This window comes from Jaculus jaculus, chromosome 6 (assembly GCF_020740685.1).
Source record: "Jaculus jaculus isolate mJacJac1 chromosome 6, mJacJac1.mat.Y.cur, whole genome shotgun sequence".
Lineage (NCBI taxonomy): Eukaryota > Metazoa > Chordata > Mammalia > Rodentia > Dipodidae > Jaculus > Jaculus jaculus.
Window position 1 is genome coordinate 12,955,759 of NC_059107.1, and position 24,742 is coordinate 12,980,500.

At 43.3% G+C, this 24,742-nt stretch overlaps 1 protein-coding gene across 2 annotated transcripts in view; it reads left to right on the forward strand.

Moving 5' to 3' along the window:
- Sgcd (sarcoglycan delta) overlaps positions 1–24,742 on the forward strand; it is a 538,890-nt gene that overhangs the window by 166,629 nt on the left and 347,519 nt on the right. Inside the window, exon 1 of one of the 2 annotated variants that reach the window (XM_004657469.2) lies at positions 2,272–2,642. The exons of the other annotated variant lie outside the window; for it this stretch is intronic. The gene's annotated coding sequence lies outside the window, so the exon portion shown is untranslated. Of the gene's footprint in view, positions 1–2,271; positions 2,643–24,742 lie in introns of those variants that run through there. 2 annotated transcript variants of the gene reach the window in all.

Genomic DNA, 24,742 nt, shown 5'->3' on the forward strand with positions numbered 1-24,742 from the left:
GCTTCCAGCCACTGCAATCGGACTGTAGATGCCTGCGTATGTGGGACCTGGAGAGTTGAACACGAGTCTTTAGGCTTCGCAGCAAGCACCTTAACTGCTAAGCCATTTCTCCAACCCAGTTGTTATTTTTTTTAACTCCATAAACGTGTAAAACAACACATGAGATGAATAACTACTTGAACTACTGCTTCTGCTTTCCTGGAGGAAGTCACGCACAACATACATGATTAATGGATAGCTGGTGGTTGGTTGGCTATGAGGTCCCATTGGCTGTGACACAGAGGCTGTGGAGCCCCAGAATCCACAGCTAGAAATCTGCTTTCTTAGAACTTGATGCAGGTGTTTTCTCAGAATGATTTCCTCCTCAATGTTGGGGATTTTTTTTTACTTTGCTGTCATTAATTTTGGACGATGCACTAATTTAGGGATTGCAACTGCTAAAGGTCTATTTTTAGAATGGCAGTGCTGAGCTCTTAAGGTACTGAGGGAAAACCTAGTTCCCTGTGAATGGCACTTTTCCAACCTCCTGTGACTGACTGCAGATTTCATTCCACTGTTGTCCTGGCCTGAGAGTTGATCTTTAGGAAAGACCCTGCTGTTCTGTTTAGGGAATAAATAAAAAGTAGCTGTGGGGTAGGCTTTAGGTCAGTTTTCTGTGTTTGAAGTGATAAGTCTCTACTAGGCAAGGATAAAACAACAGATGATTAACCCACTGAATTCTCAACCATTCCTATGAGGTCAATCCTATTATTTTTCCCGTTCCTAGGTGAGGAAGCAAAGGTCCAGAGAGATTGAACAGACTGACCAGAGATGATAACTAGTTAGTGGCAAGGGAAGGTTGGACCCAGGCCATCTGATTATAGGCCTGCACCTCAGAAAATGGTTGATGTCACCTTCCTATAACAGACCACAGGAGAGAAACACAAAGAGCAGGGACACAATTCGTCCTTTCTAGCCTTAGCCGGAGCATAAAATGCCTTGGCAACTCTGGATGAATGACTCCTCTCTCTGGGCATCCTTTTCCCTGTGCACAATGAAGGCTAGAAACTCTTAAGATTGGGTGGTCCCTCAGTTTTCTTCTTGCTCCAAAATTCTCAAATTCTGTAATTGCATCCTGACCCAAGATGCTTGCATGCATTCCATCACATGCGTGCACCCCTACATGCACATGTGTGTGCACACACACATACACACACAGGACACACACACACACACACACACTACTTCTCTAGGCTAAAAGAATCCACCACAATTTTATGCTAAGCCTAAACCCCACTGAGTCTCATGATTTACAACTGTCCCTCTGGAACACACAGCACTTAAAATCTAGCAAGCCAATTCTTAGCAGAGAGAGAGAGAGAGAAAGAGAGAGAGAGAGGTAGAGAGGGAGGGAGGGAAGGAAGAGAAACTAGAAAGGAAATAGGCAAAGAAGAAAGAAAATGTTGTTAATGGTGTGTGACTTAGTTAAATGCTAATGCCAATGATGAAAAAGAGAAAGCTCAAAACAAATGGATGATTTCTCTTTAAACCAAGTCTTCTTCTGCAATGTTACCTTGACAACTTAGCTCTGCCTCTTTAAAGATAGGGGATTTCCATTTGGAAGAAGAGGGGTGTCCTCATATGTTTGGAGGTTTCCTCTTATTTTAGGATAGGAAAATGGAAATGCCAACTGTAGACTACAGAATCCCGCAGAAGTGAGCCAGACATCTTAAGGGACTGTCACCCAGAGAATAATTATTAGTAGTAGTCAGAAGTTTACAGAATTAGTGTGCCTTCTGGATTAAGGTTCATTCTCCCGTTTCACATCACCATGGCACGCACTGATTGCCACAAGCCACTGAATGTTGCGTTTGGGACCAGTTTTGGAGCAAAGAGCACCAGAAGTGCCTGGAAAAAAAAAAGTCTGCATTATTTTTAGCTTTGGGAGGTGTGTATATCAGGTTCAGAGGACAGCTCTGCCAAACCAGCCAGTCTGGAAATGCTAAAAATACTGTTCTCCCTCCAGCAACTGAAATTGTGAGCAAAGACTTAGGCAGGGGGCAGGCAGGGAGATCAAACTGGAATTGCAACCTCGCAGCCGCACTGGGCTGCATATCCTGGCAAGAGGTAGCTGGGGAGAGGAGGGGGGGATGACAGGGGTCAGCTGAAGATTTCATGGAAGCAGAGCCTTATAAAGGGACAGTGTTGAAGGGGAAGAAGGGACTTCTCTCTAACTCCTAGCACACAGCATGCGTGGGGAATGCTTGGAAAAACCCGAGCGGATTCTAGAAGCAGCCATCTGACTTGGAGCGCAGGGGCTCCAGGGCTGTTGGACACATGTTTCCTATTGATGGCTGCAGACAGCCTAGTAGCTGCGATTCTGCCGACAGAGCCTGATTGAAGAGTAAGGTTTCAAAGCAGGCAAATTAAAAAAAAAAAAAAAGAACGGGAATGCTGTTCAGGAAATTCTTCAGGCATGGGCAGGGACTTGGCTGCAGCTCTGGCGCTGGAAAATCTGACTGGGGCAGCTCCTGAGCGCAGCCCAGCCGGGGCCTGGCCACTGCTCACTGCTCAGGGGGGCTGCCCAGACTGCGGAGCTCACTCCCGGGACCGCGGGCAGCGCTCCTCCGTGACACGGGGCCCCTGTGACCCTGAGAGGAGAGGTAGGGGACCGCGCAGCGGATGCATGTCCAGTCTTCCCAGCCGCTGCGAGCTCTCTCAGCTCTTTCTGCTGTGGGTTTGCAAACTCTCTGGGCGCGCGCTCGGCTGTGTGATGTGTGTGCGTTTACAAGTTTGAGCTTAGTCGCTGGAGTATGCTGGGCTGAGGGTCTCGTCTTTTTATTTTTATATATTTATGTGGGTTCTCCCCCGCCCCCCATCAACTCCCTCCAAGAGCAAGGCACTTTTGGAAGTCAGCTCGGCAGCTGAGAACATTGCGTGAGGAGAGGTCTGTGGACTCCCTGTACTGTCCCTGGCTTCAGCCATCTGGAACTTTCCCTCTTTTGCGTGGGGACCAGGGCGTCCACGGCGAAGGTCAGCGTGGACGGAACGGTCCGTGCTTGTTTGGCTCCGGCGGGGTTTTAAAGGGAGTGTCCCCCCCCGGCAGAAAACGGCTTTCACTTTTTTTTTTTTTTGGAGGGAATAGGAGTTTGAAGTTTCTGCTTTGGGCCACAACTTTCCGTGTGGAACAGTTATGTGTTACTGGTTCCTGGTTTTTTTCATTCCCGCGTGGGATTTAAAACTTAATGATACAGTGATTTGGTGATAGTCACTAGAAATAGACTAATTTGTAATCCTGCTTTTATATTCATTTCCAGTTTTTGTCAGTGGGAGAGGTAACCTTTACTAAATAAAAAAAAAATTAAAAAAAAAAACTTTTGGATTTCATAAAAGCTAATAGAATCATATTAGAAAAGAGTAACTTATTCACAGTCATTGTTACAAGACAGACACCTAGTAATACGAATATTTTTGACTTAATATTTTTTTCTACCTAACTGAAAATATTGTTTTTAAAAATATTACTTTTCAGCAGAAGAGGGCTGCATCTCATCTTTCCTCTTCAGTTTTGTTTCGCCTTTCTACACATAAGCTGTATTCCAGCACAGGGCTTTCTCCTCACAGGTTGGTTATATTATTTTCCTTCTATATTACAGTTCAGGGTTTCTCCCCTGACAGGAAAGCTATATTATTTTGCTTCTATGTTTGGTATTTAGAAGACACACAATACACGACCTCTTGTGTTTAGGAGTCTGGTTCAGTACAGATAAAGCTGGGCTAAACCTCCCCACTGCTTTAGCACAACTGGCTCTGTAGTCCTTGGCAACAGGGGTGCTTTCCAAATGGGGCTTGGCCAAGAGTCCCCTTGGGGAAGCAAATGAATCAATTCTTGCATACTCCATAAATAGCCTAAGAGCCACTAGACCTCTTAGGGCGAGTCTCTTTGAAAACAGGTGTGAGTTTATATCTGGGTCCTGAAATGTCCAAACACGTAGTTCTTTGTAGAGTGAGGCTGAGGGTTGAATGAAGGTTAGGGGCTGGAATTTCTTCTTCCCCAAGCTGTGGACCCAGGTTGAGTAGGCAGAAGTTCATGCTATTGTTAGAAGGTTAAGACTGTCAGCCAGCGTTTTCTTTTTATCCCCTCACACTTTCATTCTTGGAGGAGAAAATCGAGATCTTACTGGCAGCAGGCTTTCTTAGCCCAAGAGATGGCTCACACGGTTTCTGTGTTTACCTCATCTCTGTGTGGGGAGGACTTAGGGATTGCGGGACTCCCTAAAGACAAAGAAGTTGAAGTCAAGATGGACTGTGACTCTCTTTTCCCCAATACCAAGACAGATCAGGAGCTAAATGAACCCCAGCCAAGCCCACTGTCAGTGCAAATGGCAGGGAGCTCAAATGTCAAACTCCTCTAAATTTAGTGTGTCAAGCACTCTGCAGAGAGAGGCGTGAAATAGCAAATCCAGGTTGCAGGATTTATGCAGAAAAGTGCCAAAACTCAGAAGAAACTCTGTAATTTCTTTCTTTTAAAAGAAAGAAAAAAATCGAGCTCACTTGACATTTGAAAGGAAAAAAGAAGTAATAAGAGGAAGAGGGTAGGGAAGAGGGATTCCAGGGCAGTGGTTAGAGGCAGTGAGGATGGCACTGGGCAAACAGGCCAGCCAGTGTGGCAGGAGGAGACTTCTACGCATGAAGGAACACAGTCATCGGACTGAGAGACCCCACCCCCACCCCAGCACTTGTCAGCTCCGCAGGACATGCAGGCAAACCGTGGCCTCAGAACACAGGACTGCTCTATTCTGTCCACAATCTGAGACCATCCTGCCTTATAGTGCCTTCTGGAAGTAATCAGAAAGTACATTTTGTAAGAATAGCATCACCCAAGGGCTCAGATTTCCTAAGCAGAGAGGGAACAGCCTCTAGAGGGCTAATTTTTAACTAATATTTCTTCCTTGTAGAGATGCTTCCTGTTGGGGAATTGAGTGAAGGGGCCAGGTGAACATAAGTAAGCGATTTTGGGGGGTGGGGTGGAAACAAACCTTGTTCAAGGTTCTTCCGGGGCTGTTTATTAAGACAAACTTTTGGAAGAAAAATCAATATTATGTATGCTTTATTCTGATGCAGAAGTTTCCTTGTTTTTTCATTTTTAAAAAGTTCCAAGGAAATATTCCACACATTGTTAGATGTATTGGGTTTCTCCAAAGAAATAGCACGTAATAGAGGTGAAGAGGCAGAGAGGGGAAGTATAAGTAGATGATAGACAGACAGATACACTGGAAGCAATAGAAGATAGATAGGTAGGTATGTGGGCAGACTAATGATAGATGATAAAATAGCTAATATGTAGGTAGATGGATGCTACAACAGGGAAGCAGTATTTTGTAGTTAGACAGATGATGTCTAGGTAGAGCGATTAAATAGAAAGGCATAGGTAGATGGAAAAATAGAATGGGCAGGTAAATAATGATTAGTGGATGGGTAGATGACAGAATGGGGAAGTAGGTAGGTAAGTATATGGAAAAAGTAAAAACATGATAGCCAGCAAGAAAGAAAGAAAGAAAGAAAGAAAGAAAGAAAGAAAGAAAGAAAGAAAGAAAGAAAGAAAGAAAGAAGGAAAGAAAGAAAGAAAGATAGATAGAAAGAAAGAACGAACAGGTAGACAGAATAAGTAGGTAGATAAATAGGTAGGATATTTTATAGGCAAATTGGCTCTCACTCTTATAAAGGACAAACTTCCTGTGATACCACACTGTCAGCTGTAGCCCCAGGAAACAGTGGTGTAACCCAGTCTGAGTCAGAAGGCCCAAGTACAGGAGAGACATAGGGTAGCTCTCAGCCTGCGATCTCAGCCTGCTCCATGGGAAGGCGAGTGCTGGTGTGGGCACTAGGGTGTCACCCTGGAATCTGAAGGGTTAAAGCCAGGCAGTGCAACGCCTGTGGGCAGGAAAAGATCCTTACTAAGTGATGCTGTTCCTGACTGGGTCTGGTTTTATAGAAGATGCTCCGAAGACCTGGGAAGGAGGAGTAGCCTTGGTAACACCCACCCACTGTGAATTTCTGATAATGTTTTGTTTGCTCCATGTATTGGGATTTTGCAGATTTCATTTGAAAATTGTTTTGATGCTTTATTAGTGAAGGTTTCACTTGGCTGTCATAATTCAGAGCTCTCTCATAGAAATATGAGCATAAAGGTACCTGTCATGCATCAGATGTACATCCAGTTTTCACAGCCCAGGACTGTAGCAGCAGCTGAGGATCCCTTCTCTTCTCAGGGTGGCTTGCACAAGTCAGCGAAGCAGAAAGCAGTGCCCAAGCATGAAGGGGAAATAATGTTGCCTCTTTGGGCTCCCTTGATCAGGATCCCCTTGTAGCCTTGCCCCATGTCTCAGAGTATGAAGACAGAACTGGGCCATGGGCCCACTGGTAGGCACGGATCCAACAGGTCCATATTGCTGACCCCTCTCATATGTCGGTTTTCCTCCATCTTCAGTCTGACTCCATCTGACGATAGAGTAGGACATAAACTCAGACCAAATGCTTTTAGCCTCAGTGTTCTATTGGTACTTAAGAGCAGGAAGGAAGAGTATGGGTTACATGTTGGATAAGGTTAGTCACAAATGCTTAAGATGAAAAAGAAAAAAAAAATAACCTTTTTAGAAACTTAGACTAGTAGAAGTCACCATCTGTTATAAAGAAGTAGGCCTTGTGGGAGGCAGAGGCAGGAGGATCGCCGTGAGTTCAAGGCCACCCTGAGACTCCATAGTGAATTCTAGGTCAGCCTGGGCTAGAGTGAGACCCTACCTTGACTCCCCACCCCCCCAAAAAAGAAGTAGGCCTTGGGCTGGAGAGATGGCTCAACAGTTAAGGCGCATGCCTACAAAGCTTTAAGGACCCAGATTTGATTCCACATAAAGGCCAGATGCACAAAGTGGCACATATATCTGGAGTTCTTTTGCAGCGTCTGGAGACCTCGCTATACCCATTCTGTCTTCTCTCTTTCTCTGCTTGCAAATCAATCAACAAATGAAATATTTGAAAATAAAAAAGAAGTAGGCCTTGAGGTCAGGAGAAGTGTCACTTGCCTGAGCAGCACAAAGATGGGGCTCTGGATCCTGATCACCAGCATGGATACAAGTTATGGATGTGGCTGACTCATGACCCTCCACCACACCTTGGCAGTCATGCTAAATTAAGGCACATTATAATGGGATGTTAGCAATCAGAGCCTCAGAAAATACCTGGTTCCACAGGGCCCCCAAACCCAATGGATCTGAGCTGGGAGGTATAAAATTCCTGCTTTTGAAACACCCATGATCCCCGTGAAGACAGTGAAAAGTGGATTGGTGAACTATTGTGACCGACCCTGATCTGCATCTCCTGTCAGCTCTGGTGACCAGTGCTGGGCAGATGTGGCCCAGTGTCCTCAGTGACGGCCTCACTACTTCACGAGGTGGGCTAGGACACCACTTCTCATCTCAGGCCCCACCAAACTGACCCGCATGTGTTCCTTGGAACACATTGTCCTTGTCAGAGCTTCTCAGTCTGAGGGTGGTGGTTGGTGGCATTTGGTGAAAAAAAATGGGCTTGGAGAAGTGAACAAAAATCTCTGAATAGAGCATTTGGAGGAAGAGGGGGCAGAAAGATTGACAGAGCCACAGGTTGGAATCTCATGTCCATAGGCGTTGCCTCCTCCCAATAACTGACTGCTGCCCCCACAAGGCATTACCCACAACCCCATGGGAAATACCAGCAACCTGACTGAGGAGGGTCTCCTGCGAAATGGGGGCAGGGAGTAGGGAAAAGATGGTACCAACACATGACGTGTTGATGCAAAGTATGTTCTTAATAATCATAATAATTAAGGAGAAAAAAAATAGTAAGCCAAAAATAAATCTCTAAGTAGATCCTGGCTTTAGTTCTCTGGATCTTTCTTTCAAAATGGCACCTGGTGCTTCTCACATGTTTTCTGCTTCTCCAAACCTATGATGTCTATCATTCAAGGCTGAGCATCTTTTTTTTTTTATTTTTTTGTCCATTTTTTATTTATTTATTATTTGAGAGCGACAGACACAGAGAGAAAGACAGATAGAGGGAGAGAGAGAGGATGGGCGCGCCAGGGCTTCCAGCCACCGCAAACGAACTCCAGACGCGTGAGCCCCCTTGTGCATCTGGCTAACGTGGGACCTGGAGAACCGAGCCTTGAACTGGGGTCCTTAGGCTTCACAGGCAAGTACTTAACCGCCAAGCCATCTCTCCAGCCCAAGGCTGGGCATCTTAAAGTACTTCCTCCCTGCCTTCAGCAAGTACGATGCCATTGCTTTTCCCTTCCTCTGAAATATGCCAGGTGACCTTCTACTGAAAAGTTTCTCTGGCCTCCAGTCAGCCGGGCAGCTGCACCTCCCCTGATCAGGACTCCATTCACCCATGTAGTAACTGAAGGGGGAGACACGAGACAGAGGGAGGAGACAAGCAGAGCAGATGAAGTGACCTTGCAGTGGCAAGAGGGACAGAACTGTACGTGGAACTCACGCTCAGCTCAGACCTGGCCATGTGACCTCAGGCATCATCCGTTTCATCCTCACATGTCCCAAGTTCCCAGTTTTTAGGCAGAGCAGGATGTGATGATTTGCTGTGCAGGATGTTGTGACATTGTGTTGGAAGACACTTGGCATGGAGACTTATGTACAGCACTTAAGTGTATACTTAGGGCGCACAACACAAGAAGTTAACACTTTAGGTATCCATGCAGTTAATGTTTGTCAAGATGGCATCAGGGAAACTGACGAGGGATGAAGAACATCTCCCCTGATAAAGTAAACATTCGAGACAATCTGTGGAGGAGAGAATGCTACCTTGAATTGCCTGAACTTCTTTACCGAGTGCACCGTCCCCTTGATTTCACCTTTGCTGCCACATAGAGAGGTGACTGTCTTCATGATTGCCACAAATTCCTGTCACCGAGTGTGAGCCACCTCCTGTAAAGGAAAACATGTAAGCTCCGGCCCCTGACCTGCCACGCAGAGGAGTCTGCAGAGCTGAGGGAGGACAGTGTCACCACGGTTCACTACATGAATAAATCCCGAGAGATTGGTTTGCTGGTGGCTGTACTAATGGAGCCGGGGGTGTGTGGGTAGCAGTGGATAAGACTGCTTTATTCTCCTTTTTTTTTTTTCTTAACAGATAAAGCAGTAGCGCCTATTAAAGCAAGCACAATTCTCTGATAGAAACGATATTGCTAGGGATTAGACCCTCCCTCCCTGCGCAGAACAAGTTCCCATTTTCCTGATAGCATCAGACTCACTTTTGAACTTCGGCAGGATGCATTCTGAATACCTTGAGGCCCTGCTGCTACTTGCTAAGGGTGAAGTGGTCAGCTACTTCTCTGAGCCAGAGTAAATAAGTACCAGGGCAGGCTCCCTTCTCCAAACAGATCATTTGGCAGCATTGTGTAGTGCTAACTCTGATTGGGGTTATGGAACTGGGCATAGCGTATTTAATGAAAGAAGATTGCTTAAGCACAGGGACAGCTGCGGGGCAGCGTCACACTGCTCTCCTTCCTTCCGATTCAGTGCTTCCGTTGTCTTCTGTCTTCTCTCTCGCTCACATCTTCCTTTAGCCTGTGCACTCTTCCCACTCCACACCTCTTTTCTCTCTTGATCAGTATGAGTTTATTCCAGATGTGCCTGCTAGAGGGCAGAGTGCTGGTCACAGAGCAGTGTGGATAGACTCTTTACAACATCATGGCAAACATTAGTCCTGAAGTTGACGGTGCCCTTTTAAAAGGTCTATGCCATTACTTCCCTGTGTGAGAAAGCTGCTTATGATATTTTCCAAGCTGATGATCCAAATGGCAGGCCAAGTGGACCCATATCTCAGGGCCTGGCCTATAAATGCATGCTGACACACAAACTGATTTTTTTTTTTTTTATTGTGGTTGTTGTTTTATTTTGTTTTGTTTTTCCTTTGAGATGAGAACCTTGCTATTTAGCCTGGCTGATCTTAGACTCTCAACCTTATAATCTTCCTGCCTCAGCCTTTATGGTTCCGGGATTACAGATGAGCAATACCATGCTCAGCTTAAAATAAAAATCCTATTAACTGAGGTACAAAATATGTGAACACCCTAACGTATCATGTGATGCTGTGGAGAAAAACGAAAACATGCGCATGTGGTCTGATTTGTCATGGTACAGCGGTAGCCAGGCTCTGGCAGTTCCTGTGTCTTTGCGGGGCTGACAGCTCCTTCACCCACTGCCATAGCCTTCCTGAGCTGTAAGCTTTACATTGGCCTACTGTTTTCTAAGAAGTTTCTCCTTAAAGACCCCAATCAGAGCAACCTTTTCCTCAGTTATCCCAAGAGATGCTAACTTAAATAGCAACATAATAGATATAGATCCATTGGCTGGAAGTAAAAGCATAATTAAGTTGTGTCTTAATTCTCCCCAAGAACAATGCTGAGATGGGATGAGGATTGATTGACAAGATGGCATCCGTGGCTTCCAGGAGCACCAGGGTCAAAGTGAGACATTGCCCAATATAACCAGCACCTTGTGTGCAGCTAGGGTTAAAAGCTGTAAGTGTGAAGAATCAGAACAGCACTGGCTTTAGGGATGAGGATTGAGAAAGTCCGCAAACACCTTTGCATGGTGATGGAACTGTTCCCTATCTACTTTGAATATTGTGACACCCAGCTTTGTGACACTCCTTGAGCTCTCTAGTTGATGTCTGTCTATATTTCACTGAGGGTGAGGTGTACCTTGATAGACACACTGGGCCCACACATCTGTCCCCACGCTTCAGAACACACACAGGACTTCGCAGAGGGTTGGATATCATTTAGCTGTTGTTATCATGCTGGTGTCTAGAAACTTCCACTAAAAAAGATAAAAACGATTAAAAATGAGATGAATATTTCCTTTTAGATCACAGATTTCATTGCCAGCCTCCAAGATCAAAGGGAATAGCTAAAGATGCCGCCAGACAATTGTCAGGGGAGATCCACTGGATCAATGCTAATTTTATGGAACTTGAATCACTGTAGAAGGATGCATCCAATGTGTTGGAGCTTCATGATGCTATAAAATTTTAGGGGTTTCAGAAGGTTTATTTCCTGGGAGAAAATGTGTATTCTTAGAGTAACATGTACTCTGACTGAATTGTAGTATTCGTTGAAGCATTCAGTGATTTAACTTAAATTTTATGTCCCTGATGAAAAATTTGAGTTCAAGCAATTTGAAATGCTTTTAATTAGTAATCACTCTACTATGCACAATTGTTCTTGTATATTTTAAGAGCAGAATTGGGAAAACAGATTCATAATGGATTCTTACTTAATAAGTTTAAGAAGAGTGCTTAGCTTCTCTGCCTCAGTTGCCTGCCTATATAATAAGGATTCTGATACCTTATAATCATAAGACTTATAAAGATTAAATAAGTAAAGCAAACCACTTAAAGCCAAGTTTGGGCCTTCATACCTGAAATCTTAGTACTGGAGAAGCTAAGGCAGGAAGACTATCAGGTTCTCAAGTTCAGCTTTGGCTATAAACTAAAACACTGTTTCTTGGGCTGGACAAATGGCTTAGTAGTTAAGGTGCTTGTCTGCAAAGCCAAAGGACCCAGACTCAATTCCCTAGGATCCAGGTAAACCAGATACACAAGGTAGTGCATGCATCTGGAGTTTGTTTGCAATGGCTGAAGGTCCTGATGTTCCCGTTTTCTCTATCTTTCTTTATCTGCCTCTCTCGTTCTCACTCTCTCTCAAATAAATATAATGAATTAAAAAAAAAATCTGCCTTAAAACAACAACACAGTTTTAGATGCTTTCAGCACATCACAAGATCTCAATAATGGCTTTTTTTGTGACTTATGAGTGATTTATGTTAAAAAGAAACTGATGGTTTGTTATGTGATGTCTTTGGGTATTATTCAAAAGGCATGTGTGTGGTGGTTGGAGAGACTGGTAAGGAGCAAGAGGTCACATGGGAACCACCAAGACAAGGCAGGAATTGCTGAGAAACTGACCAGTTTTACAGTTTACCTGACTTTTTTCACTAAGCTACTCCATGACCTTGATCAAACTACTTCACCTCCCTGAACCTGGTTTGCTCATCTGTTGAATAAGGATCAGAACTTTACACTGTCCACAGTTCCTTCACGCTTTGTGTCTCATTCTCTGACCTTAAGTATTTGTGTCAAGCTCATTATTATTTTATCACATAGCTCAGTCCCCAAGCCACAAGAGCTGTGGTAGCTCAGCTGTGATTGTCATTGTATGGCTTTCATCAGAATGTCCATGGTGATTAAGAAAGCGCCAAACTTGGGCTGGAGAGATGGCTTAGTGGTTAAGGTACTTGCCTATGAAGCCTAAAGACCCAGGCTCAGTTCCCCAGGAACCACATAAGCCAGATACACAAGGTGGCACATGTATCTGTATCTGGAGTTCCTTTGCAGTGTCTGGAGGTCCTGGTATACCCATTCAATCCCTCCATCTCCTTCTTGTACTCCTTCTCTCTCCTTCTCTCTAAAGTAAGTAAATATTAAAAAGAAAGAAAGCTCGAGCCTTGCAAGGTGCAAGTGGCTGGTGGGCTGGAAGGAGCCACAGATGCAGCCATGATGACTAGATACCCATTCTTTTCCTGCAAAGATGACAGAATTAATCCTGCAGTCAGGCATTTGATCATAATTCCTGTTCAAGGGTGCCTGATCCTCAACTTGGGACATCAAGGATCAAGTTTGAGATGAACACTGAGCGTCACATGGAAGTACATTTTCAAAATATTTGGGATTATTTCATGTTTTTGCTCAAAGACACTCCTCTTCACGAGGCCACCCTCTCTCATCCTTTGGCCTTGGTCCCAATGAACTCATCCTCTGCCATAAATAGAAAATGCTTGCACTTTCACATCAGTCATCTGTCTCCTGCATCACTACTTCTCACACTGCCATGACACCAGGGGCTGGGTAGTATTTGCCCATTGTCCCAGATGCTCAGCACAGTACTGTGTTGATATCTGAAGGAAAGCATGGGCTTGATGGAGAGGGGCATGTTTGGGTATATTTAAATGGATTCCATGCTAGACATATCTTCATGGTAATTATAAACATGTTGTATTGTATCCAAGGAAACCAAGCCTTTCTCTCATTGTTTGTATAATGCAAAAAAGAAAAATAAATAAAATAAAAAAAAATAAGACCTGAGTTTCATTACCAACTCTAATCAACTTCCTAGTTTAGAGTTCCTATGAACATTCCTGTATCCCTTACACTAACAGTATTTGTGAAACTTTGCTTTAATACCGCTGATCTCCCAGAGTGCTATCTGGAATGAATATACTTTTTTATCTGATAAGACCTAGCGTATATGCACATTACAAATGTATTTTCACCTAAAGAGACTTCAGTAGCATCTCACTTCTGCTTCCCTTGAATAGTAAAAACAGATTTCCATAATGATATCGAGTTATTGTCCGGTTCATCAGTGGGAATTCTCTCACTTAAATACAAGGATTTGCTCATAGTACTAACATGCTGGAGACTTACATATCCGTCTTTGGGCAGAGTCATTTTCAGATTTCAGAGCCATTTTCAAGCAACTCTGATACCATCCCCTTGGAGTCCGTGTACATTTCAAAATTAACAAAATGACTTACTCTTTTCCCCTGCACATAGCATGTGCCCTCTTCCCTATGTGCCTTCTGTTACCCCGGTACCCTCAGTGACTGGCACCTCATTCCCCTAGCTGCTTCACCAGAACTGTGGCATAATCCTTGGCTCCGCCTGACTCTTGCCTATGCCCTGTAGCACAGTCAGAAGTGAATGATCTGAGCTCTGCTTTCCCGAGAGACTGCATTCCGGCAGCTCTTCATCATTTCACTCGCCTCTCCATAGGCCCTGGGCCACCGTCACCTCTCCCAGTGGCTGGCCATCGTCACAGGTCACACTGTACACTTCCGAACTCAATCCTGATATCCTATTGCCTGGAGAACAGTCAGCGTGATCCCCGCGTGAAAATCTGATTATCTTGTTCTCACGCCTTTCTTCTTCGTTCGTGGTGGCTTCTGCCACAATCAGTGTCCCAGCTGAGGGTTCATGACAGGCCTTCAGAGCCTGCGTGGTCCCTGCTGCCTGTGTTCAAGCTCATCTTCAAGTTCTCTCCACCCCCTCCCTACCCCTCTGCCACGCTGCAGACACATGCTCTTCACCCTCGCTCTTTGCCTCACCAAGGCCTTGCTGCTTACTGGTCCTGTTTACTCCGGCTTGGAGTGTCCCCAGTTGTCCTTGTGTTGACTAGCTTTTTGTCTTCAGATGTCTCCAGGACAGAGGAGCTGTCCACCATAACCAGGACTCCTAACATTGTATGTCACCTGCATTTATTTTGTTTTTCTTCATAAAACTAATTCCCACCAATAATAAGTACAGACAGCTACATGTTTCTTTGTGCATGATACTTTGCGTTGCTGTAACAAAATTCTTCACATAAAGAACTTAAGGTGGTGGGGGGAGATGCATTTGGGCTAAAGATTTCAGAGGCTTTTTGGTAGGTCTTCCTGAGGGAGGGCGTGGTTGAGAAGCAGAGCAGCCAGGAGGCAGGAAGGGAACATGCCTGTGCACTGGCTGCCTTGTCCCCATAGCTCCATCCCTGCTTCGGCCTGTACGATGGTGCTGCCCACATTCAGTGTAGGACTTCATCCCTTACTCAGCCCTCTCTATAAGTGACCGCCCACAGACAGACACAGAAGTGTGCTATATCAATTTCCTAGGGGCTTCCCAAACTAATCAGGTTTGCAATCAAGACCAACTGTCAAATTCACTACTTGTTTGAAACAAATACTAAGACAAAATTTCTACAAGGAGTAAGGAGCTGGTTTTGTTGCTGCCAGATGCCTGGGGCATGCACAGGGTAGAAACTAGCAAATATTGATTTAAATAATCACAGGTAACAGAAAATTATGCAAAGCAACATCAATGTTCACCACTAAGGAGCTGATGAGCACTTAAAATGCTCTAGCAGTTTAGGAAACAAGTTTCTGGGGCCAGGCATGCTGGCACGTGCCTGTAATCCTTGCAATTACTGTTATGAATGAATTTTACAAGAACAAAAAATTGCTGATTATGATATCAAAAGTGAAAGCAATGAATTTGTTACAATTCTCTGTGATGCCAGATATTAGTAATCCAAGATTAATGTTTGGTATGGATGGATGAATGAAAACACCCCTTGAAAGCAAATTGTTTTGAATCAGAAGCCACAAAATTAGCATGGCTAATGGAAGGGTATTGATGTGCCAAGATAATCCAAACTGGTTGAGAGTGCACAGTAAGCTCCAGAAACTGTAATGAGCCTGTATGGGAACTTCTGCCTGCTATTTGTATAAAGTAATTACCATTATGTAATTATGTTATTCAGGTTTACTTTTCATCTTACTGGAATTTGCAGCATGCAGCAGAGCCAAAAATCCAAACTCACTTGATTTGCAGCACATCTCTTTCCACATAAGATAATGTAGTTATTTAACTTTCTCTATTTTTCCCAAGTTCAGTCAAGACTATGAGGTGTCATACACTGGCGTCCCAGACTCTTTCTACAAATTCACATCTTACTGTCTCCTCGAGCTCATTCATGACCAGGCCTTGAACCTGCCCTTCAGGCGACAGGGCTTGTCACACTCTCTCTAGAGAGCTGGGTATCCTTTCTTGCTCTTGCCATAATTGTCACCTCATCAGAACAGTCTTCCATGACCAGAGTGTGTCACCCTCTGTTCTCTATGATGAGGACTCTGCTTTCTTCCTGGTACCCAATCTATTTCCAACAGCTTTATCTGCTTGCTTGTCTGTTGTCTATGATCTCATTAAATTAGATGCCTGGGCATGGAGAGATTCAGTGGTTAAAATGTTAGTTTGCAAAGCCTGACAGCCTGGGCTTGATTCCCCAGTACCAACTAAAAGCAACATGCACAAAGCAACACACACATCTGGAGTTTGCACTGTCTATAGGCCTTATCATACCTATGCACCCTCCTTTCTCTTTCACTCTCCCCCCATCTCGCTGTTTGCAAATAAGTGAAAAGAAATAGGGATGGTCCTGGCATACTTTAGTATTATTTCTCTCTCCCTCTTTCTATCCTTGAAGGTAAGTACTGAATAAAAAATAAAATAGGATACTAACAAAACATGAGATGGGATCATCCTTATTCTTTGCTTGTTTGTTTTCTTGTGTATGTGTGTTTTGTTTTTCTCTCTATTCTAGCCTGATCTAGAATTCACGGTATAGTTTCACTGTGGTCTCAAACTCACAGCGATCCTCTGACCTTCTGCCTCCCTAGTGCTGGGATTAAAGACAAACATCACCATACCCAGCTCATCATTATTCTTAAGACACCTATATATCTCAGTGTTGCAGTCACTTAGTGTTGCAGTGTTCGCATTGCTGGTAGAATTCACCCAACAAAGAGCAGCTTGTGGGAAATAAAAGGGGTTTATTTTGACTTATAGGCTCAAGGGGGATGCTCCATGGTGGCAGGGAAAATGATGGCATGAACAGAGGGTGGACATCACCCACTGGCCAATATAAGGTGAACAACAGGAATAGGAGAGTGTGCCAAATACTGGCATGGGGAAACTGTCTATAATACGCATAAGTCTACCTCCAACAATGCACTGCCTCCAGGAAGCTTTAATTTCCCATTGCTATCAGTTGGGAACCTAGCATCCAGAACACTTAAGTTTATGGGTGACACCTGAGTCAAACCACCACATTCTGCCCCTGGCCCCCATAAATGATAACCATACATGATATAAAATGTAATGCATTCATCCAACTTTAAAAGTCCCCATAGATTTTAGCAATCTCAATCCAAGGTCTTTTAACTGAGCCATAATACCAAAAAATCCAGCCCCCAGACCCATAATGGCACAGAATAAACATTCACACTATAAAAAATGGCACTGGGAATAGCAAAGAAATATGCAACCAATACAAGATTCAAACAGGGAAAACATCAAACTCTGTAGCTTCAAGTCCAACAATGATACTCAGTGACAATTCTCCAAGTCTGATAATTCTAACTAGAAGCAATTCTCTGGCGTTCCAATTCCACCCCTCCAACCAGGCTACTCACAGTCATGGAAAACTTCATCTGGTGCTAGCAGCTTTCCTTCGCAGCTGTCTCTTGGTCCCTGAATCCTCACTTGGTCTCCACTGCAACCCACAGTTCATCCTCATGGCTCTGTTGGGTTTCCATATAGGCATACAGCAAACCTGCTTCACACTGCCCATGGCCGTTTCCAAAACACAAGATCACATTACAAACTCAATGGCCCTCTCTTTTCTGAATTTCTTATACTCCATAATACCAGGTGAGGTGCCAATTTGTTAATCTGGGGGGGAATAAAACCGACTTTGAAGAACAGGACACTCCTTGAGCACTCAGGCCCCATCAAAAAAGACTACATTCTTCCTGTTGTCACAGTGCAAGTCAGCTGGCCCAATCTCAAAGGTTGTAATCTCTCAATTGCAGCTGAATGGGAAGTAGTTCACCCAAAGATTTCATTTTTTTTTTTCCTATGCTATATCCCTCTGCTCACACCAGTCTGTTTCTATGCAATGCAACCTTGCACAACTTCTCAGGACTCAGGTATAACAGCAGGCCTCTCATACAGAACTGCCTCTAGCCCAGTCCAAGCAAAGCTCTTTCTCACTCTCATAAGCCAAACCTCACTGTCCATAGTTCTTACTGCATTCAGGTCTCTCAACTCTGACTAGAACAGTCCATCAAGCTGTACTTATAGCTCTGCAAGGTGTCTCTTAGGCTGAGATTTCAAATCCTTCCACATTCCAGTTGAAAATCAGCTTCGAAAGTCCAAAGCCACACAGTCAGGTGTCTAGCAACAAATGATCACATTCTCAGCACCAAAATCTGTATTAGTCATGGTTCTCTAGAGTAACAGAACTGCTAGAGTAAATAGTATATAAAAGGGAATTTGCTGGATTAGCCTATGGAAGTTCAATAGCAGTTGCAGGCCTGAGAATCAAGGAAGCCGGTAGCTGCTCAGTCCATGTGTCCAGATTGCCCTAGCAGTGCCCCCTGGCACTGAAGACCTGGAGGCTCCCTGAGGAGACTCTGGGTCTCCATCCATGTGGATCTTCAATTGATGCTGGTCTTTAGTCCATGCTAGAAGGCAACATACGGTGAACAACAGGAACAGGAGACTGTGCCAATCACTGTCATAGGGAAACTGGCTATAACACCCATAAGTCCGCCCCCAACAATAAACTGCCTCTCGGAGGCTTTAATGCCCAATTGCCATCACCTGGCGAGCCTAGCATCCAGAACACCTGAGTTTATAGGGGACACCTGAATCAAACCACCACACTTGGCATCTTTTGGTCCTTGCCTGGTACATACTTGATGGTCCAGATAGACTCGTTTTTGTTTTTAACTGTTGAAAAGTTTTAGTTCAGGGATTTTTGTGCAGGGCAAGGCTACATTTTGCCATGTTTCTTTCCTCCACTGAGTATAACTGAAAAGAAAACTGCATTCATTTTTTCATGCTGATAAATGTCTGGGACAGTGACTCTGAAGTGTGGTGGTCAGCAGCATCAGGCGGGCATCTGTAAGCTGTTTGACTGTGGTGGTTTGAGTAGATGGCCCCCAGTACATTCTGTGTTTTATTACTTTGCAGTTTGCATTTGCAGCCATCTGGCTAGAGGCAGTGTCACTGGACGGATCTTAAGGTGTGGTGATAGGTTTCAGATTTGAATCTAAAGATATGCAAAGTGTGCCTAGCTGGAGCTCCTGAAGTGTGCTGTGTGGCTTTTGGCTTTTGGCTTGTGCTTCTCTCTCTTTCTCTCCTCTGTTTGGTCCTGTGAAGGCAGGCCAGCTTCTTTTGCCATTTATGGAACTTCCCCTGGATCTGTGAGCTTCAATAAATCCCTTTCTGCATAACTGTGCCTGGTCTGGAAGTTCATCTCAGTGAACCTGCAGCCGTCTGCTACAGTGACCATGCTGCCCCGTTCTCAGCACCACCTCATTAGTAGGGTTGATGCAGACCCATCATATTTTACAGGGTTAATGAGAAAAGTCTGGGGCTTAGAGAGATGGCTTAGCAGTTAAGACACTTGCCAGTGAAGCCTAAGACCCCAGTTACATTCCCCAGTTCCCATGTAAGCCAGATGTACGTGGTGGCACATGTATCTGGAGTTTGTTTGCAGTGGCCGGAGGCCCTGGCATGCCTATTTCTCTCTCTCTCCCCCACTTCTCAAATAAATAAAAATAAACCAAAAAGGAAAAATAAGGAAACTCGAAGGAGCTAATATGCCTTTAGAAAGTTTAGGTGTATTTATTTTGAAAATCATCCTTGAAAGCACAATGTATTCTTATATAGATTATAATATAGACTCTGTAACTGCTTTCCAGAGAATTCTTTTCCTTGGGAAGAAGGCATGTTTTGTTTGTTTGTTTGTTTGTTTGTTTGTTTTTTCCTAGTCATGAGAAAGAACTCTGCTGGAATGAAAATATTAAAAGCAACAGAAACTGACGGTTTCTAGCAATAATAGACTAGAATATGTTTGCATATCCACAAACCACACCAATGCATGTTTTTTATTCCCGAACCATCCATCATTCCAAATTTACCAATGGAATGTTGGCAGAAGGACAGTAAGATGTTTTCATAAGTAGCTCTTTGATATCTACTATGTTTAAGAAAGAGTTGTCAGCAACAAAATTAAGGAGCACATGCATAAGATCAGGCCAGTGTCATATGCCATTTATGTATATTTGAGAGAGAGATAAAGAGGGGGAGAGAGAGAGAGAGAGAGAGAGAGAGAGAGAGAGAGAGAGAGAGAGAAAGAAAGATGGAGGTGCCAAGGTCTCTAGCTGCTGCAAACAAACTCCAAACACATGTGCCACTTTGTGTAGTTATACATGAGTACTGTGGAAACAAATCTTGGTCTTTTGGCTTTGCTAGAAAGTGCCTTAACTGCTAAGCCATTTCTCAAGCCCCAGGCCAGTGGCTTTGTTAGGATGGCAAACCTTGTCCAGGAAGCAGGTCAATTGCTGTGAGGCTGTATGTGGCTTCCTTATTAAGACTATGGATACAGGGCCCAAGGGCTCCTTAGGCTGGGTCTAGTTTAAGGATCTATGACAACTTCACAGCAAGTATGAGATTTGAGAAAGTCAGATGGCCCCTATGACTGATGTGGAGCCCTTATTAAACTATTGGAAAAATGCATGGATATCAGACAATTTCTGAGTTGTTAGAGGTGAGCCAGAGCCACATAACCTTGAAGGACATTCTGCGTAAGTCCATACCATAAAATTGACCCTTTCCTGAGACTAGCATAAGTTACCCCTAAACCCTTGACTCTGTTATGCTTCTTTTTTATTAACAATTTCATTTGTTGATGTGTTGCTTAGGGAGATTTTGATTTTTTTTTTAGTTCTTTATTCTAGATATTAATCCCTTGGCAGAAGTATAGCTGGAAAATATTTTCTTCAACTATGTAGAGTATCTTTTCCCTTGGTTAATTATTTCCCTTTCTGTGTGAAATGTTTAAATTTTATGTGATACCAGATATGAACATTTTTATGCCTGAGACCAGGAGACTGTCACTCTGAAAACCATTTTCCAGCAAAATGTTCATCCTACTTTGGAAACACCACACCTATTATATCTGACAAATAAGTAGCCCAGAGTCATGGACAATTATATTATGACACTGATTGCTGACCATTAGCCTAGCTAATGGCACAGTAACAAAAAATTTTGCTATATTAATTTTCTGAGAAACATAAACATCTTCTATATGGTGCATATGAGACTAGGTTTAACTCAGCTGGATTTTTGTGCAAACAGGTGAATTCTGAAAACATCTCAGTGAAAGCATAGAGCAATGCTTTGGGTTTAATTTTTCTTAGCATGGGAATAATAGTCTGGGCCTTTGGAAAGCAAAATTTTTGTAAGATCCCATCCTTCTGGTATGATAACTACTTGTTTACTTATGAGTAGAGAATATGTTTGACTTTTAAAATTGGATTGGTTTTCATTTATTCATTGAACAGATTGTAATGTAACACACTGAAGGTAATACTAGAGATCAAAAAGTTGTTAAGGACCTAGGCAAGGGCAGCTTATACTCAGAGATACCCCCATGTTAATGTTAAAATGGGCTGTTAAGAAGTATAATGAAGACCCACAAAGACTGATGGTAATTAACACCACCTTATGATTCATAAGAAACAGATACTTTTGTAGACTAGACTCTTTAAAATCTTCTCACCTACAGCATCCCAGAGAGAATATTTAGCTGACTAAGATTCATTTGACTGTATTATTTGACTTTTTGGAGTAATTTGGGTGCATGAATATTACAGAGGGTGGTGAAAATCTTGTTAATCACCATGTGATAACACATTCTTAACTTATGATGGTCTAGATACTTCTGAGTGCCTTATAAGTTATACATCAGATTCTGAATCTCTTGTTTCATACACTGATATGGTGTTCCCAGGCCTTTTCAGCAGCATTCAAACATCATACTATGATTTCCAGGGACCAGCATCACTTGAGTCTAACCCCATTGCAACCTGTTCCAGATTCACCTGTGTTGAAAGGCAACCATGTGGACTTTGTATGCATCAGAGCCTTCCCTTCCCTGCCTTTTACTACAGTGCCTGAGATGCTTCTTTTTTATTAATTTATAAATATTTTATTTATTTATTTGCAAGCAAAGATATAGGAGAGAGAGAGAGAGAATGAGAGTGAGCACACCAGGGCCTCCAGATGATGCATACAAACTCCAGATACATGCACCATTGTGCATCTGGCTTCACCTAGGTACTGGGGAATCTAACCCAGCTCATTGGGCTTTCCAGGCAAGCCCCTTAACCACTGAGCCATTGCTCCAACTGTCAACAACTTCTTAATTCCATCTTCACTTTACCCTTTTCTTATCCTTCAAGTCCCAATTCACAGAGTTCTTTCAATATCAGCCTGTAGAAAGCACCTTTTGTCCTGTGATGTTCCTTAACCTTCCTGGTTGAATAGTATAGGCTATTAACACAGTTTGCTTTGCTCATTTGCACATCTGAAATGACCAATACCATCCAGGATGAGCTTCCAGAAAGGAAGATCACTCCACTTCTTGAGCATATTTTGGGAACATGGGACAATATATGTAATTTGGTCAACATTCTATAACGCCATGAGTGAACAAGTGGATGGAAGACGTACATAGGTTCATTTTGATATGGAAACTAGAGATGGAGAGCTAGGCTGAGTTTCAACCTCATAGAAGTACAGCATGACTGGAGGGCATTAAATGTTGTGTCAGAAATATCAAGGACTGTGCAAGTCGGTGGTAACAGGAAAATGGTGATTCAAAGATCAGTGGAAGCAAAGAAAATGCCTGGACTACCTCTCGATGTTGGGCCTACATTTGTGTTTTCATACCAAGGTCATTGAGGGACATAGGTTGGAACCAATGGTTTTGTGGCAGCTTGGACACCAACACCAGTGGAGCATGGACACTGTCCCTCCTGCTGAGTCCATATGGCCAGCAGTGTCCCATGTGGCACTACACCAGCCTCTGGTGTGTGTAAGGTGCTGCATGAGCAGGGCTGTGGTAGGACCTGGGGTTTGTGAGGATGAAAGTGTAAACGATTGTCACCTTTAAGAAAATAAACTAGGGCTGGAGAGATGGCTTAGCGGTTAAGCGCTTGCCTGTGAAGACTAAGGACCCCCGTTTGAGGCTCCATTCCCCAGGACCCACGTTAGCCAGATGCACAAGGGGCGCATGCGTCTGGAGTTCGTTTGCAGTGGCTGGAAGCCCTGGCGCACCCATTCTCTCTCTCTCTCTCTCTCTCTCTCTCTCTCTCTCTCTCTCTCTCTCTCTGCCTCTTTCTGTCTCTGTTACTCTCAAATAAATAAATAAAAATGAACAAAAAATATTTTAAAAAAAGAAAATAAACTAAAAATTTGGGATGGAGATCTGCAAAGCCAAATGACCCAGGTTCAATTTCCCAGTTCCCTAGTACCCAGATAAAGCCAGATGCATAAAGTGGTACATGTGTCTGGAGTTCAGTTACAGAGTCTAGAAGCCCTGGTGTGCCTATTCTGTCTCTCCCTTCCTCTCAAATAAATAAACAAAACATTAAAAAAAAAAAAGGTCAGGAATATGAACTTAGTTTAAAGACATGAACATGGGCTGGAGAGAATGGCTTAGTGGTTAAGCAATTGTCTATGAAGCCTAAGGACCCTGGTTCGAGGTCTATTCCCCAGGACTCATATTAGCCAGATGCACAAGGGGGCGCACGCATCTGGAGTTCATTTGCAGTGGCTGGAAGCCCTGGCGCACCCATTCTCTCTCTCTCTCTCTCTCTCCCTCTTTCTCTCTATGTCTGTAGCTCTCAAATAAATAACTAAAATAAACAAAAAAATTTAAAAATTAAGACATGTAATTTGAATGAGGAAATAAATCATTAATTTTTGAAGGTGACATCATATTACCTAGAACAATATTGTTAATAATTAAGTGTTTCACTACACACAATTTGGTCATGCCTCCTTCAATTGCCTATTCCTTCAATGACTGTTTTGCACTGTTATTTTTCTGTATATGTAGTATAAAGACAGTAATTTCCCATAGCAGTATTGGCACAAAATTTTAATTATAGACAATTGTCATACATAAGATTATGCCATGGAGTGACATAATCTATAGACAGAAGTATTCTGAGTCATTCTATTTGCTGGGATTCCTGGAATGATGGGGACGTAGGGCTGGAGAGATGGCTTAGAGGTTAAGCACTGGCCTGTGAAGCCTAAGGAACCCAGTTAGAGGCTCAATTCCGCAGGACCCACTTTAGCCAGATGCATAAGATGGTGCATGCATCTGGAGTTCATTTGCAGTGGCGGAGGCCCTGGTGCACCTATTCTCTCTCTTTCTCTCTCTGTCTTTCTGCCACTTTCTGTGTCGCTCTCAAATAAATGAATAAAAATTTTAAAAAATTTTAAAAATGGGGAAGTACATGAGGCAATGGTAATGATATGTGATAAATTGAGTATATTCTTGAGAGAAGATTTGTGTTTTGAGTAGGTATCAATGAGAAGTGAGGTGTATACTTGTTATTTAATTAATCCAAGTGCAGCTGCCCTTAGTAATGTCACTGTTGAGTCTGGTGTTCATCCAAAACTGAGATCCTTTGCTTCAAATTACCACTGCATTTTTTATGGGCTCAATTTTTTATTTCAAAAAAATAAATGGATAAAAAAGCATGAGTATGTTATCCATATCCCTATCCTCCTATATTAATTGAACCTATCAATTCACTGAATGTTCATTTTATATCTACATTGCACAATGCTACTCTCAGTTGGAGTGAATGACAGAGAAAAGGCAAAAGTGAAGTGGCAATGTCATTAATCTCTGTGCAAGCATCTCTGGGATGCCTTACTGTTCATCAAGCCTGTGAGATTCAGACTATCACTCATGTTCTTGTGAGACCAATAAACTTGGTAGTCATGCCCGCTTGTAGCCATACATAGTGGGTTAAGTTCTGTAATCCTAACTTGGCTCTTTCAGGATATTAGATGATTGAAATCAAAGATCTCTGCAATCGGGGCATGGTGGTGCACACCTTTAATCCCAGTATCTGGGAAGCAGAGGTATGAGGATCATCATGTGTTTGAAGCCACCCTGAGACTACTACACAGTGAATTACAGGTCAGCTTGGGTTAGAGTAACCCTTACCCCCCAAGAAAA